At 43.2% G+C, this 16,447-nt stretch overlaps 1 long non-coding RNA gene across 3 annotated transcripts in view; it reads right to left on the reverse strand.

Moving 5' to 3' along the window:
• LOC103349489 (uncharacterized) overlaps nt 1-12,388 on the reverse strand; it is a 111,442-nt gene extending 99,054 nt beyond the window's left edge. The window contains exons 1-2 of one of the 3 annotated variants that reach the window (XR_007922321.2): nt 11,994-12,388; nt 9,802-9,843 (exon numbers count right to left, since the gene is read on the reverse strand). This is a non-coding gene — a long non-coding RNA (uncharacterized lncRNA). The remainder of the gene's footprint in view (nt 1-9,801; nt 9,844-11,993) is intronic. The other 2 variants (XR_007922322.2, XR_007922320.2) reach the window with 2 other exon arrangements.
• Nucleotides 12,389-16,447: the final 4,059 nt, after the last annotated feature.

Genomic DNA, 16,447 nt, shown 5'->3' on the forward strand with positions numbered 1-16,447 from the left:
TTCATACAACTCCATGCTCAGCTTACACTAGCTAAAAAGTTGTTTTTGCATCAGGACATACCAATGGAATATAAATGTTATCCACATCCTTTAATATGGCTACAATTTGGTTTTGTTCCATTTCTGGCCTTAGAATGGGGCTGGGCCTTTTTATGTTAGGAGGGCTAGGGATGGGGGTGGAGGTAGCTGGTAGCAGGCAGAGGGGAATTCCTGGAACTGGTCTTTCAAGTGTTGGAGCAACTGGTCTTTCAGGTGGCCATGGTGAGTGGGGTATGAAGGCAACAGGGTGTGAGATCCAGTTGAGATTCAAGGGCAAGGAACACATTCCTATGTTTATCTATCTTCTGGGCAATGAGCAAGAATGGCTGAGGCTTATGTCTTTGTTACCCCTATTTTCTTTTTTAAAGACTAGATCTAGAGAAACTGACCCACTTGAAACTGTATCAACTTGAGAGCATCCTCAGGCTTTGTCTAAAGAATTTCCCAAAAGCAGATCCTCTTTCACCTAAGCATAAAATCTCCTCAGGGTCATTTCCATCTATCTCATCCTTTCTGATTCACAAAAACTTAAACAGCTCCAAGTTTCTACAACTTTTTTACTCTCTCTTTCCATTCCTTCAGTTTCCATGCACTGGTGACAGCATTTCTCAGACACCTGTCTTCTTGGGCAAATATCATCATAAAACCTTAGCAGTTGAGTCAAATTACCTGCTGATTGCAATGCTCCAACCAGAACTAAAGGCTTCCTCTCAAGTTGTACATTTTGGAGAGGAAGGAATGCTATCTCCAGTTATATACAGGATTTTCATAATAAAATCCAAAACCAGAAGTTTAAACATCTAAATTATAATAAAAATATTACTAAGTAGTAATTAGGTAATAAGTGACTTCCTTTACAATTATTTAATAGAGAGACTGCACTCCCATCTGCTGGTTCACTCTCCAAAGCCCAGTGAAGCTAGGGACCAGGAGCTCAATCCAGGTCTGTGATGTGGGTGGCAGGAACTCAACTACTTGAACCATCACCACTGCCTCCCAAGGTCTACATTAGCAGGAAGCTGGAGTCAGGGGCTGGAATCAGGTATCTGAACCCAGGCCCTCCAATATGGGACATGGGTTACTTACCTGCTAAGCCAAAAGCCTGCCCCTGCTCTATAGGGATTTGTAAATTCTTTGAAAAGGGACAGCATCTCCTATCTATAAATTTTATATCATCCCTTAATAGATGTTTTAATTAACGAAGGAGAAAAGTAATGAGATAAAATTCAAGTATGAGGCAGAAAGACAGAAACCACATTAAAGAGATAAGAGCAAAAGTTCCAAGTGGGGGTAGGAATAGAATCAGTAAAGGTCAGGAAGAGGTGAAGCCAGGAAGAATTCCTAGACTCAGGAAAGCAAATCTATAGGTGCCTATCAAAGGCACCTGCGGCCAACAGGCACCAAACCACCCAACTCACATAATTGTAAATGCTCAACACAACAAATGCCTTCATGTCATTCTCAAATAAATAAAAAAAAATGAGAGAGTGAAAGAAGGAGGGGAGTGAGGGAAGGGGCAGAGAAAGAGAGAGAGTAAAGGTAAGGAAAACCGAAAAGAAAAACTGTGATCAGTTAAGCCAATTATGGGAAAGAGTATACAGTGTCATTAAGACTGAGTGCTCAGGTGTTCAACTCTTGAGAGTAAAAGGTCACTAGCTGACCTCTCACCCTAAGTTTCCTCTTCTGCAAAATAGGGATTATAATAGTACCTATACCTCACAGGGTATGGGGAGGATTTAAATGGGTGAATCCATGTAAAGTGCTGAGCACAATGCCTAGAACAAGGTAAGCAATCAATTCAGCCCAGAAGTATAAATACTCAAGCTCACAAAATTTACTTAAGGTTGTGAAATAAAATAGGAAATAAATTCTATTTTCCAACACAGATAAATTTGTGTTTTCTTTGTGGGCAAAGAAAAGGGCCACCTTTTGCTTCACTTTTTTTTTTTTTTTAATGTATTTGTTTAGGTTTAACAAGGCAAAAAGTGTATGCATTAAAATAGTCCAAAGTTGGGGAAGGAGAGAATGGAATTTGAAGGAACTGACATCTGACCCATCATCTATGGATACTCTCTAAATCACACAGTCCCACTTCCCTCCCACAATTCCAGGCCACAGCCCACAGGCCCCAGAAACGTTTCTAAGCTCCATTGCTTACATTTGGTAAATCAGTGTGTATGCATCAGGATTCTCAGTTGTTAGCAACAGAAACTGACTACTGGTATTTTAATTGGAACAGGAACATAGGAGTAGCTTGCAAAATTGCTAGGAAGACTGGGAATCATACCTAAAAATGAAAAGTTTAGCTGTCACAGCCAAAGCTAAACATCACCACAGTTTACTGAGGAAACAACAGCCCCTGCCCAGGCCTTTATGCTGACACCTCTACTGCCAACCACCATCAATGCCGGATGCCACCCTAACACCTTCACCACAGCTGTGCTGCACATGGAGAAGCCTACCAAGAAAGCAAGAATATGGCCTTTTTAGACACACACGAGAAATTCCATAAACACAAAAGGATTAGATTGTAGCTAACTCTGCTCAAAGAGAAAGAAAAACAGCTGAAGTAACAAGCAGTAATATACCTACTGTTTAAATCAGTCATTAAATAAAAGTATGCCACATGTGGAGTGGGCATTGTGCACAGTTAGTTGAGCTGCCACTTGGAATTCCTGCATCTCATATTGGAGTGCCAGGTCGAGTCACAGTTGCTCTGTTTCTTATCTGGCTTCCTGCTAATAGACCTCGAAAGGCAATGAATGATGGCTCAAGTACTTGGGTCCCTGCCATCCATGTGGGAGACCCAGATGGAGTTCCAGGCTACTGGTTTTGGCCCAGCCTAGTCCCAACTGTTGCAGGCATTTTGGGAGTGAACAGGATGGAAGATCTCTCTCTCTCTCTCTCTCTCTCTCCCTCTCTCGCTCTCGCTCTCCCTTTCTTTCTCTTTCTTTCCTACAAATAAACAAATCTTTTTAAAAATAAAATTATGACTCATAAACACCAAAAATATTTGTGACATGCCATTAAGTGAAATAAAAAGAGTGGCAGGCATTTGGACTGTAGTTAAGACAACACTTGGGGCATCCACATCCCCTATTGGAGTGCCTGGGTTTGAGTCCCAGCTCTACATCCAATTTCAGCTTCCTGCTAATGTGCACCATGGGAGGCAGCAGGTAGGTGATGGCTCAAGTACTGGGATTCGTATGGAAACACAGGAGACCTCAAATAACTAAAGCAATCTTATACAACAAAAACAAAGCTGGAGGCATCACAATACCAGATTTCAAGACATACTACAAGGCAATTATAATCAAAACAGCTTAGTACTGGTACAAAAACAGATGGATAGACCAATGGAACAGAATAGAAATGTCAGAAATCAATCCAAACATCTACAACCAACTTATATTGACCAAGGAGCTAAAATCAATCCCTTTAGCAAGGACAGTCTCTAAGACAAATGGTGCTGGGGAAACTGGATTTCTGCATGCAGAAGAATAAAGCAGGACCCCCACCTTACACCTTTCACAAAAATCCATTCAGAATGGATTAAAGACCTAAATCTATGATGTGATACCATCAAATTATTAGAGAACATTGGGGAAAGCTTGCAAGACATTGGCACAGGCAAAGAGTTCTTGGAAAAGACCCCAGAGGCACAGGCAATCAAAGCAAAATTCACAAATGGAATTACATCAAATTGAGAAGGTTCTGTGCTGCAAAAGAAAATACTCAGGAAAGTGAAGAGGCAACTGACAGAACAGAAGAAATTATTTGCAAACAATGCAATTGATAAAGCACTATTAACCAGAATATATAAAGAGATCAAGAAATTCCACAACAACAAAACAAACAACCAGTTAAGAAATGGGCAAAGGACTTACACAGACATTTTTCAAAAGAGGAAATCCAAATGGCCAATAGACACATGAAAAAATGTTCAGGAACACTAGCCCTCAGGGAAATGCAAATCAAAACCACAATGAGGTTTCACCTTACCCCAGTTAGAATGGCTTTCATACAGAAATCAACAAACAACAAATGCTGGCCAGGATGTGGGGGAAAAAAGTACCCTAATCCCTGATGATGGGAATGTAAACTGGTAAAACCACTATGGAATACAGTTTGGAGATACCTACCATATGACCCAGCCATCTACTCCTGGGAATTTACCCAAGGGATATGAAATCAGCAAATAAAAGAGTTATCTGTACCCCCATGTTTATTGCAGCTCAATTCACAATAGCTAAGACATGGAATCAACCTAAATGTCCATCAACTGAAGGCTGGATAAAGAAATTATGGGATATACTCTATGGAATACTACACAGAGGTAAAAAAAAAAAAATGAAATCCAGTCATTTGCAATGAAATGGATGAATCTGGAAAACATTATACTTAGTGAAATAAGCCAGTCCCAAAGGTACAAATACTGTATATTCTCCCTGATCTGTGATAACTAATAGAGCACCTAAAAGGAAATCTGTAGAAGTGAAATTGACACTTTGAGAAGCAATGACTTGATCAACCCTTGTCTTGACTATTGAGGAAGTTTTTTTTTTTTCTCTTCCTCATACTATTTGTTGAACTCTTTACTTAACGTACAGTTAATCATATGTGTATAAAGTCAATTGAAAATAGATCTCACTAAAAAATAAGAGTGGGAATAAGAGAGTGAGGAGGAAGTTTATAACTGTAAAGCTGTATAATTCTGCATTCATTCCTACGGACTTACATCTAAGTGTACAGTTCAAAAACTTGCCATGGGACTCCAAATCCCATTAAGCTGGGTGGTAAAAATGCCATCTTAAGTGTTAAAGTGATCATATAGATAGGATTAAGTATTAAAGGGATGATATAAATATGATCAAGGATCTGGTAATGATAATAGAAAGAATTAAAAAGGAGAGAATGTTCCAAAATGGGAAGAAGTCCACACAGCAGACTCATAGAATGACAATCGTTCTAAACAGCAATCTGACCTCAAAATCACCCTTAAGGCATTCTAGTCTGGCTGAAAAGCCCATGAGAGCATTTCAGGGACGGAAAGCTAAGAACTATGGCAAAAAAGAAAAAATGTCCTACCTGAAAAATCTCTGGGAGTGAGACCCCAGTGGAAAGAAGGGACCATCAAAGAAGGATATACTTTTCTCTGAAGAGAGGAGAGGACTTCCACTTGCTTATGGCCTTGTCTAAAAACTGACAGAGACGGTGGATTCAAAAGGTTTCCATAGCCTTGGCAGCTCATGTCAAGAGCCTGGGGTGATCACTGACAGCAAACATAAGAGTGTTAATTGTTAAATTAACGACAGCAGTCACTATGCACTTACTTCCCATGCAGGACCTCTGTCCTTAATGAGTTGTATTATGAGAATTAACTGTAAAGCTTGTTCTCAAACTGTGTGTGTGTCTGTGCAAACTGTTGAAATCTTTACTTAGTGTAGAGTTGGTCTTCTGTGTATAAAGTTAATTTAAAACGAATCTTCATGGAGAATGGGACAGGGAATGGGAGAGAGGAGGAGGTGGGGTAGGAGTAGGGGCGGGTATGAGTGGAAGAATCACTATATTAATAAAAACTATGAGAACTATTTTTTTTTTTGACAGGCAGAGTGGACAGTGAGAGAGAGAGACAGAGAGAAAGGTCTTCCTTTTGCTGTTGGTTCACCCTCCAATGGCCGCCGCGGCTGGCGCACTGCGGCCGCGGCGCCGGCAAAAGTTATGGGCTGCGTTGGTCGGGAATCGAACCCGGGTCAACTGCTTGGAAGGCAGCTATGCTCACCACTATACCACCAACACTAACTGGGAACTATTAAAAAAAAAAAAAAAAAAAAAAAAAAAACCTGGGACGCTTGCAACCCATACAGGAGTGCCTGGGTTCAAGTAACAGCTCTGCTACTGATTCTAGCTCTCTGGTAATACACACCATGAGAGGCAGCAGTTCCTGACAACGATGTGGGAAACCCAGTTTGACTTCTGGGCTCCTGGCTTAGACAGGCCCAGCTTTGGCTGTAGTGGGCACCTGGTGGAGCGGAATAAACTAATAAATGAAAGATTTCCCTTTGAGGGTCATCACTGTGGCATAGCAGGTAAAGTTACTACCTATGAAGCATGCATCCCATATGGGCACCTGTTCATGTCCTGGCTGCTCCATTTTTTTTTTCTTTTTAAGATTTTGCTTATTTATTTGAGAGGTAGAGGTACAGACAGTGAAAAGGAGAGACACAAAGAAAGGTCTTCCATCCACTGGTTCACTACCCAAATGGCCGCAATGGTTAGAGCTGCACCAATCCAAAGCCAGGATCCAGAAGCTTCTTCTGGGTCTCCCATGTGGGTTCAGGGGCCCAAGCACTCGGGCCATCTTCTGCTGCTTTTCCAGGCCACAGCAGAGAGCTGGATCAAAAGAGGAGCTTCCAGAACTAGAACTGGTACCTATATGGGATGCTGGTGTCACAGGCGGAGGATTAACCTACCGGCACTGGCCCCTGCTCCACTTCTGATCCACTCCCTGCTAATAGCCTGGTAAAAGCAGAAGAAGATGGCCCAGTGCTTTGGCCCCTGCTACCCCTGTGGAAGACCCAGATGAAGTTCCTGGCTTTGGTCTGGCTTAGCCCTAGGCGTTTTGATCAATTAGGGAATGAACCCGTGGATGGAAGATCTCTCTTTGTTGTCTCTCTCTGTAACCCTAACTTTCAAATAAATAAATTTTTTTTAAAAAGTTATGTGTTTGTATGTATCTTTTCTGTGTCTCACTGCCTACCAAATTATTTTTTTAAAATAATTCAGAATTGTAGACACAAAATAATTGCCTCTAAGTAAAATATACAAAGAAACAGACTCAACTATAGAAAACTATAGAATATGATGATAACTTTGTATTTTTTCCTTTTTAATAATAATTTTACATTTATGGGGCTGGTATTGTGCCATAGTGAGTAAAGCCAATGCCTGCAACACTATCATTGCATATGGGCATCTATTCATGTCCTAGTTGCTCTGTTTCTGATCCAGCTCTCTGCTAATGTGCCTAGGAAAGCAGCAAAGGATGGGCCACCTGCTTGGGCCCTTGCACCCATGTGGAAGACCATGAAGAAGCTCCTGGCTCCTTGCTTTGACCTGGCCCATCTCCGCTCATTGGGATAATTTGAGGAGTGAATCAGAGATGGAAGATCCCTCTCTCTTTCTCTGTGTCTTTTTCGGTGTGTCACTCTGCCTTTCAAATACAAACAAAATAAATCCTTTTTAAAAACTTACACTTATGGGGCTGGCACCGTGGTTCACTTGGCTAATCCTCAGCCTGCAGCACCAGAATCCCATGTGGGCGCTGGGTTCTAGTCCCGGTTGCTCCTCTTCCAGTCCAGCCCTCTGCTGTGGCCTGGGAAGGCAGTGGAGGATGGCCCAAGTGTTTGGGCGCCTGCACCCGCGTGGGAGACCAGGAGGAAGCACCTGGCTCCTGGTTTCGGATTGGCGTAGCTCCAGCCGTGGCGGCCATTTTGGGGGGTGAACGAACGGAAGGAAGACCTTTCTCTCTGTTTCTCTCTCTCACTGTCTGTAACTCTACCTCTCAAATAAATAAATAAAAAAATACACTTAGAATGTTATATTACAGAACCATTCTATTTTTCTACTTGGCTGTCATTACTGTATTGAAGTCATTGTTACTATGAAGCCTTCAATTCTGACAACAATAAAACCCCACAGATAGAAATATAAACTTTTTTCTAGGCATGTATATAATTATATATACTTCATTTTATAAAACTAACGTTGTGGCACAATCGGTTAAAGCCCTGGCCTGAGGGGTCAGCATCCCATATGGGCTCTGGTTTTAGTCCCAGCTGCTCTTCTTCTAATCTAGCTCTCTGCCATGGCCTAGGAAAGTGGTGGAAGATGGCCCAAGTCCTTGGACCCCTGCATTCATATGGGAGATCTGGAGAAAGTTCCTGACTCCTAGCTTTGGATTGTCTCAGCTCCGGCCATGGCAGCTATCCGGGGAGTGAACCAGCAGATGGATGTCCTCTCTCTGTGTGTCTCTGCCTCTCTCTGTAACTCTGTCTTTCAAATAAGTAAAAATAAATCTAAAAAAAAAAAAAAAAAAGATTGAAGCTGGCATTGTGCACAGTGAGTTAAGCCACCATCTGCATTGAGCACAAGTTCATGTTCTGGATGTTCCACTTCCAATCCAGCTCTCTGCTAACAGTCTGGGAAAAGCAGCAGATTGACCCAGCTCTGGCCATTGTGGCCATCTGGGGAGTAAACCAGCAGACAGAAGATCTCTCTCTCTCTCTTTCTGTAATTCTGCCTTTCAAATGAATAAATCTTTAAAAATAAAATAAAATAAAATTTAAAAAACACTAAGATCATTCATATCGTACATAGATACACATGGGGACAGGCATTTGGCCCAGTGGTTAAATGACCAGTTGGGGTGTCCACACCTATATCAAAGTGCTTGGGTTCAAGCCCTGACTCTGCTCCAGTTCTAGTCTCCTGCTAATGTGCACCCCAGGGGGCAGTAGGAGATGGTGCAAGTAGTTGGATCCCTGCTATCCATGGACTGGGTCCATGCTTTAGCCCATCCCAGGCTATTCTCTATAGAATGGTTCTATAATCTCATATTATAAATGTAAATTTTTAAAATTTACATTTGAGGTGTAAACCAACAGATGGGAACTCTGTCTCTATATCTCTGCTTCTCAAAAAAAATTTTTTTTTTAAATTTTAAAGAATTTACAAAAGGGAGTGAATAAAATGGATTACCCAGTTTCTCTTTATGCATAGGGCAGGAAAAACATGAGCTGTTGCCCATTCTGTAGAATTCTCAGAAGTAGGAAGGAAAAAATCATGTGTCCAAATATCTACTTATAAACCTGCTTATTCCTGAAAACTTTCAGATCTTCAATATTTAATTACTGTTAACTAATCTTCAATATTTAATTACTGCTTAACATAATGTGGATCAGAAGTGGAGCAGCCAGAGTCCAACCAGAGCTCTGATATGGGATGCCAGCATTGCAAGTGGCAGCTTAATCCACTGTATCAGAACACCAGTCCCTGCCTGTCATTTTAAATACATACTTTTCTTAAAGTTTATTTTCCTTTTTATTATTTGAGACACAGACCAAGACAGAGAAAGGTCTTTTCCACCAGTTCACATCTCAAATGCCCACAATGGCAAGAGGGCCAGAGCTAAGGCCAGGAACTCAATCCAGTTCTCCTAACTACTTTAGCCATCATGAGCACCTCCAGGATCCATATTAGCAGGAAACTGGAACCAGGAGCTAGAACGAGGTATAAACCCCATGTACTTCAAAATCGGGCTGTAGGAACCCCAAGTGGCATCTTAACTGCTAGGATAAATGATCGCCTCTAAATACATATTTATGGGGCCGGCGCTGTGGCGCAGCAGGTTAAAGCCCTGGCCTGAAGCGTCAGCATCCCACATGGGTGCCGGTTCGAGACCCGGCTACTCCACTTCCAATCCAGCTCTCTGCTATGGCCTGGGAGAGCAGTAGAAGATGGCCCAAATCTTTGGGCCCCTGCACCCCCATGGGAGACACAGAAGAAGCTCCTGGCTTTGGACTGGTGCAGCTCCAGCTGTTGCGGCCAATTGGGGAGTGAATCAGTAGATGGGAGACCTCTCTCTCTCTCTCTCTCTCTGCTTCTCCTTCTCTCTCTGTGTAACTATGACTTTCAAATAAATAAATTAATTAAAAAATACATACTTACAGGTATATTAGAGATGTAAGTATTTTTTCTTACCATTACTGCTGTTAACGTCCGTCTGCACCTCAGTTTCTGTACCTGTAAGATGGAGAAACAAGATTAGATGAATTCTAAAGCCTTCTTAGACTCTATAATTCTACATATAACTAAATAATACCAGCAATCATGTCTGTAATTATGCCAAGTCCTTGTTCACTTATTAGAGTTGGAAAAGTAGGAAAAAGCAAGAGCATTCTCTTCTACATACATGCAACTCTTTCCCCACTTAATGTCAGTTGAGTCCTGAGAATGACTGGCTTCTGAAGACTGGCTTTGTAAGTTTCATAATATATTCCTTGTTGAGTCTAGTTTCTCTGGTTATTGCTAGTCAAGAGGTGTTAAGTTGTAAACTATGAGGATTAGTCCCTGGGGTAAAAATAAATTATTCTTTTCTTTTTTCTTTACATATAAATTGTGAGTGGATTTGCAGTATATAAAATATCCAAATGAAAACTGGGAGGTGGAAAATCATACTGCCAACCATATGGATACCAGCTTTCACAGAAACAAAACATCTGGACTTTATGTTGAATATTTCCATTTCCATTTCTGTCCACATGTTAGGCATGCCAGACACAACCCATGAATACAAGGGTGTCTTTCTTCTCTCTTAATTCCAGTAACTGGTGTTGGATATGAAAAAAAAATGACTTTCACATAATTAATTAGACTTCTCTTTGACTTTGTTGTTAAATTTAACTTCTCTCTTTAGGTTTGTTTTCATTCAGGTATTTGTTATTTGCTTATCTACCCAAGAAGACATAACATATTTTGCATATATGTCTATAATTTTTCCAGCTAATTTTTTAATCAGTGAGCAACTACCCATTCTAGTAGCACTGATAAAAAAAACTGGTAGATTGGGGCTAGAGTGCAGCACCTATGACATCATCCTATATGAGCTTCAGTTCAATTCCCAGCTGATTCACTTCTGATTCAGCTCCCTGCTATGTGCCTGGGAGAGCAGCCCAACTGCTTCCATTCTGAGGAGACCCAGACCCAAATGGAGCTCCATGTTTCTGGCTTTGGCTTGGCCCAGTCCTAGCCATTGCAGCCATTTGGGAAGTACACCACTAGATGAATGATCTCTCTCTCTCTCTCTGTAACTGCTTTTAAAATAAATAAGTCAATCTTTAAAAAAAAAAAAAAAAGTAGCCTAGGGCCGGCGCTGCGGATCACCAGGCTAATCCTCCGCCTTGCGGCGCCGGCACACCGAGTTCTAGTCCCGGTCGGGGCGCCAGATTCTGTCCCGGTTGCCCCTCTTCCAGGCCAGTTCTCTGCTGTGGTCAGGGAGTGCAGTGGAGGATGGCCCAAGTACTTGGGCCCTGCACCCGCATGGGAGACCAGGAGAAACACCTGGCTCCTGCCATCGGATCAGCGCGGTGCATAGGCCGCGGCGGCCATTGGAGGGTGAACCAACGGCAAAGGAAGACCTTTCTCTCTCTCTCTCTCTCTCTCACTGTCCACTCTGCCTGTCAAAAAAAAAAAAAAAAAAAGAGTGTGGGCTCTGGATTCAGTGGATGAGTTAATTACACAACATCTTGACCCCTTTTCCTTATCAGTAAAATAATAATAATATCTCCTTCTTGGGGCCGAGTATGAATTACATGAGCTAATACATGTAAAATATTCAGCACAGGGCTATCTGAAAACATAGGAAGTTTAAGTCACCTACCCCAGCTCAGACTGTGAATGAGAAAAGACAATGTGGGTGCCCTGAATTCCAGGTCGGGGCACTCTCTACTACTGGAAGTCAAGGGCCCTGCCCTCAAGAAGCTACAGATCATGTGAGGAGTCAAGACTAACACAGATTATTAGTTTAGTTTGCCAGCCCCAGTCCAGTGCCCTGTAACAAAGCTTCCTGGTGAAAGCCGGAGTTGTGATGAGGACCGCGGTAGAAAGAGGGACAGAGTACAGGAAACTTTCCAGAAGAAAAAAGGTGAGGACTGCCGCAAAGCTTGAAGGCAGTTTGACTCAGTGAGTGAAGGAGAGGATATCCGAGAAGTAACACAAGGACGCTTCCTCGAAGCAGCCGACGGAAACGTCACCCATCGCACCTGCAACGCGCACCCCTACTGCTGAAAACGACTGAGCGGAACCAGGAGGGAACGAGTATGTGACTAAACGAAGCCCGTTCTGACATCTGGGGAGGATCTTAAAAAGATGGCCCAGGGGGCGAGGTTCCCGACCTGGGTCTCTTCCCTTGGAAGCCACGTCCGTCCTTCTTCCTCTCGGGCTCGGGCTTGGAGAATGGAGGCCCTCACAGGAGTCAGGCAGTAGCCCCACGCTGTTGGGCCCCTCCTGCAGCGCACCTGGAAGCCGGGCGAGGCTGGCTGAAAGAATGAGGAAACTCGGGGCCTCCTCGCCCTCGGCGACAAAGCGCTGCCCTTCGCAGCCTCGGTGACGCGCCCCGCTCCGCCACCCCAGGGCGCGAGCGGCCGAACACGCACGCCCCGGCCCGGCCGGCCGGAGCCGCGACGCTCGCACACGCCGGGGAAAGGCCCGGATGCTGCGCCCCTCCAGGGTCCCAGGAGAGGTGACGGAGGGAGCGGCGGCGCGCAGGGAGGAATTCAGAGGGAGCCGACGGGGCGGCCCGGGGAAGGAAAGTCGTCATCTTCTCGGTGTCGGAACGTGTGGGAGGCCTTGCGCCATCCGCCTCAGGCAGCTGCACCTGGCCGGCCGCCATGAGCCCGGCGCTGAGCCTCTCGCCCGCCCGCCGTGGCGCTGGCAGAGCCGGAGTTCGCGCGGCCGCCGCCTGAGCGACTCCGTGGCGGGAGTCCGGCTTTTCCCGAAGCTGTCCCCTAGCGCGTCCTGAAGGAGGAACCCTATTTGTTTCTCACAGTGAAATTCTCCTTCGTATTTTACCACAGACGCCTTGCTGATGCTTCAGAGAAGAGGAGAGAATGTCCGTACCATTTTCAATCATGGCTTTCTGCACTCTCGTCATGGTTCTGTGGTGATTGTTCTTTTAAAACGAAGCACGTCGTAATCTGTAGAATGTCCATAGCGGCTAAGAAGCATCCTAGTTTGTAAAGAAAAAAGGTGTTCGATATTTTTTCTTTATTTTCTGTTTCAGGCAGTTGCATAGGTTTCCCAAGCAGTTAACCCCACAAGCCTAAGATGAAAATCCAAAATAATCTGACTTCTATAGAGGAGGCTCATGACTGGACATTTTCTCAACACATTTTTAATAAGAGTAAAATGTATTAGGTTGTTTAAAAAGCAGAGATGTATGTTTTAGTTGTGTCTGGGACGTTGTGAAGGAAATATTCACCTTTTCACTTATTTCTAGTAAACTCAAAATGCAATCTTTCAAGGATATTTTCCAGGTTATAATTAGGGTTTAGTTTTGGGGGAAAAAAAAGAAACCGCAAATGCATTCGCAGGCTGTGCCTGTAGAAGGCAGTTCTTTGCTATTTGGTTTGCAGTTGTGCAAGTGAAGGTCAACTCTATTTGATGACTGGTGTTACTAAAAATAACGCTGCAAAATCTGACAATTCCAGTTCTCTTCAAATACTGACAGCCATTGATGTCCCTTTGGGCAACAGGTTCCCCTGAGACCTGTAGGACCCCATGGGAAAAAGATGTAAGAGAATGTGGCAAGTTGTGTTGCAAGGAAATGCTGTTAGTGGTTTGGGCTTGAGGGGTGTGTGGGGGTGGGGCAGGTGAGTGAGTCGTGGAGGAAAAACACAAGGGTCAGAAGAATGCAAGAGGCGTTTGCTGTGCTACAAACTGGATAGTAAAAAGCAAGCAAACAAAAAAGATGCAGGGTAGGAACCTTCCCTGGAATTCTGCTTGCTTCTGTAAGCCCTGTCCAGCTGATGCTGTGGGCAATTTAATGGAGACTGAACTTGGGTGCAGGAACTCTTTCATTTATTCTAACTTACTCTAGGTTTTAAAACCAAACAAATACATATTTGTGTGTTGACTCTTACCTACCCTCACTGCTTTTATATTTTAAGAATATTTAAAGGTACATAACCCAATGTTTGGTTATTCAAACAAAATAATAGAAACACTCATCTTGGAGATTGTTTCAAAGGGCAAGGAGTCCTGATGACCTCAAAATTTTAAATATTTGACTGAGGGGATGGCCAGTAAAGCAGAAATGGACAAAAGTAGATGATATGCAGCTGGACACAAATCACAAAGACTAAGCTGGAGGAGGGACCAGGGTAAATCTGTATTTTAGAATTAGAAAGTGTGCTGAATTTGGGCTCTAAGCTACCTTGGTTGTCATTCAGGAAGAGCACTGACACTGGGCTCTCAGTCAAATCAGTCCTCCTTTGGAGACCTTTTCCTGATCCATAAAATAAGAGGATGGGTAGTTCTGCTTATCCGGGCACAAGGAATGCTAAGGCAGAACTTCTGTGTGCCCTCACAAATGCAAGCACAAATTAAATTTATCAGCAGCAGAGGGTCACCAAAGTTAGCCATCCAATGAGTAGCTTATCTGATATCCTGATAACAGCATGCTAACTTGTGTTCTTGTGTGTATTGAAAAAGCCACAGCATTGCTGAGAGAAAGAGCGGTATTTTACAGTCTCACCCAGTGTAAAGAAAGATGCTGTCCCTGCACTGATTTCAGACTTTTAAAACCAAAGGGTTGCATATTTCTCAAAATAGTAAATTAGACTCAAAAGCCTAGAGCTTCTAACTTCAAGAATAATTATTCTTAAGAAAGAAAGTCAAACAGCGGTGACCATTTTTCACAGACGTGCTTAGCCATCAGGAAGGCTTAATAAATCCCTATTTAGTATGCATTTATGCAGTGATTACATGAACTTTGACCTCTGAGGAGCTGTAGCAATTAGCTTCAGTGTCCAGCATCCTCTACCCACCATTCCCCATTGGCTCCTTGGGTATTCTTTTTTCATCTCTCAGTAGTTCCTGCACTAGGAGGACATAAAATTTCAAAGTTGACTTTCCTCCTGAAGTATTTGCTTCTGCACAAACCAGTTCCCCTTGCTCTCCCCCAGCTCCCGTCTGAGCAGTCATCTCAGCTGAATGTTGGGGCTCTCATTGTCGATATCACTCAAATGCAAATAATCTCAATTCACTCTTGCCCTGTACAAAGATAAACTCTAATGGTCCAAAAAGCTTCATTCCGTAGCTCGTGGCATCTGAAATAAATTGAATCTCTTCTGTCAGACTAATTTAATGTTTTTTTAAAATATTCGGTGTCATTTATTTTAAGTCAAATGAAATCTAGTAGATAGAGGAAGGGGCAGGAGAAGGGCAGCTCGAAATTTAAAAAAAAAAAAAAAGAAGAAGAAGAAGAAGAAGAAGAAGAAGAAGAAGAAGAAGAAGAAGAAGAAAAACCGGGAAAGAGGAAAGTGTTTTAAGCTTCTAGTAAACATTGTTTAGCAAAAGAATACTAGGAAAGTTGCCCCTTTCCCAAAGAGGGATGGAACTGTAATTGTTGCCTTTAGCTGAGAGCTCAGATAAACCGCTGGGACGCATTCTAAAGTGACCCATCACTGCATTCATCTCCTCTTGAACTTTCGGTGAACCTGAGATTAAACAGGGGTGAGCAGCTAAGCAGTTTGTTGTTAGCAGCCTTTTCAACAACCCTTTCAGACTGAGTAAATATTGATCGGTTTGAATCTGATTGCCCCAGAGGAAAACACCACCGCATCTGAATAGCCCCCAAAAGTAAACTTTCAAAGGTGAAGCCCAGAGCAGACTGCAGAACCACAGCCAGACCTCCCCTCACCCTAGCATGGGGACACCCTGAATTTTGGGATTGCTTTGGATGAATGTAGAGGAAGTGAGGGGAAAGCATTTGGAAACTGGAACTGTCAATTAATCCTGTGTCTCTAATTGAGACCCTTGTTTCCTTTTTAAATTTATCAATAAAACGTTTTCTGTTTTTCCTCTTTATATCCTTTCAGTTACCATTGCTGTCATTTTTCAAGGAGCTAACTGTGTTCCTCAGAGACCAAAACAGAAAAAGAGAAACCTTGAAATAGGATGTGTTAAGCGCCTTTGATTTAATCGATTAGGACAGCTAAAAAGATACAAATGTTTTCCTTTTGAAAGGTATATTAATGTTTCCTAAATGCATTGCTTGTTAACTGATTTATTCCACGACCTAGAGAAGGCTGGGGATGTTTAGGCATAATTTATCGGTCTCCTTGCTCTCAACTACATTAAAACCAGCACCTTGAAGATTGGAATCTCCGGGATTCCAGCGGGTCGGGCCCTGCTTTTAGATATTGAAATCAAGGCAGTGGCATGCATGCAAATGACACTTTAGCACATTAAAGTATTTGGAAGCCAGCCATCTGTTTTGCTGTGTGGCCTTACACTAATAAACAAAAGATACAGTATAAGGCCAGGCGGGAAATGAAAGAAAGGGTTGGCCGTCTTTGAAGTTCTCCTCCATCCACTAGAGTCTTTTAGAGGCAACCTCAGACCCCAGCAGCCGAGGGGAGGGCACCCGCGCCCTTGATATGGCCGCAGCCAGCGCGCCTGTGAAGTCCAGGCTTGCCTCCTTTAACAGGGAAGTGCAGGAACCCTCACGCGGGCTCCAGCAGGCCTGCCAATTCCAAGTTTTTGCAGGGTTGTCTCCCCCAGCCCATCCCTTCTAACACACCCTTTGAAGAGGAAGGAAGTCATATGTCTATATCTGTTTGTAATG

This window comes from Oryctolagus cuniculus, chromosome 16 (genome assembly GCF_964237555.1).
Source record: "Oryctolagus cuniculus chromosome 16, mOryCun1.1, whole genome shotgun sequence".
NCBI classification, from domain to species: Eukaryota; Metazoa; Chordata; class Mammalia; order Lagomorpha; family Leporidae; genus Oryctolagus; species Oryctolagus cuniculus.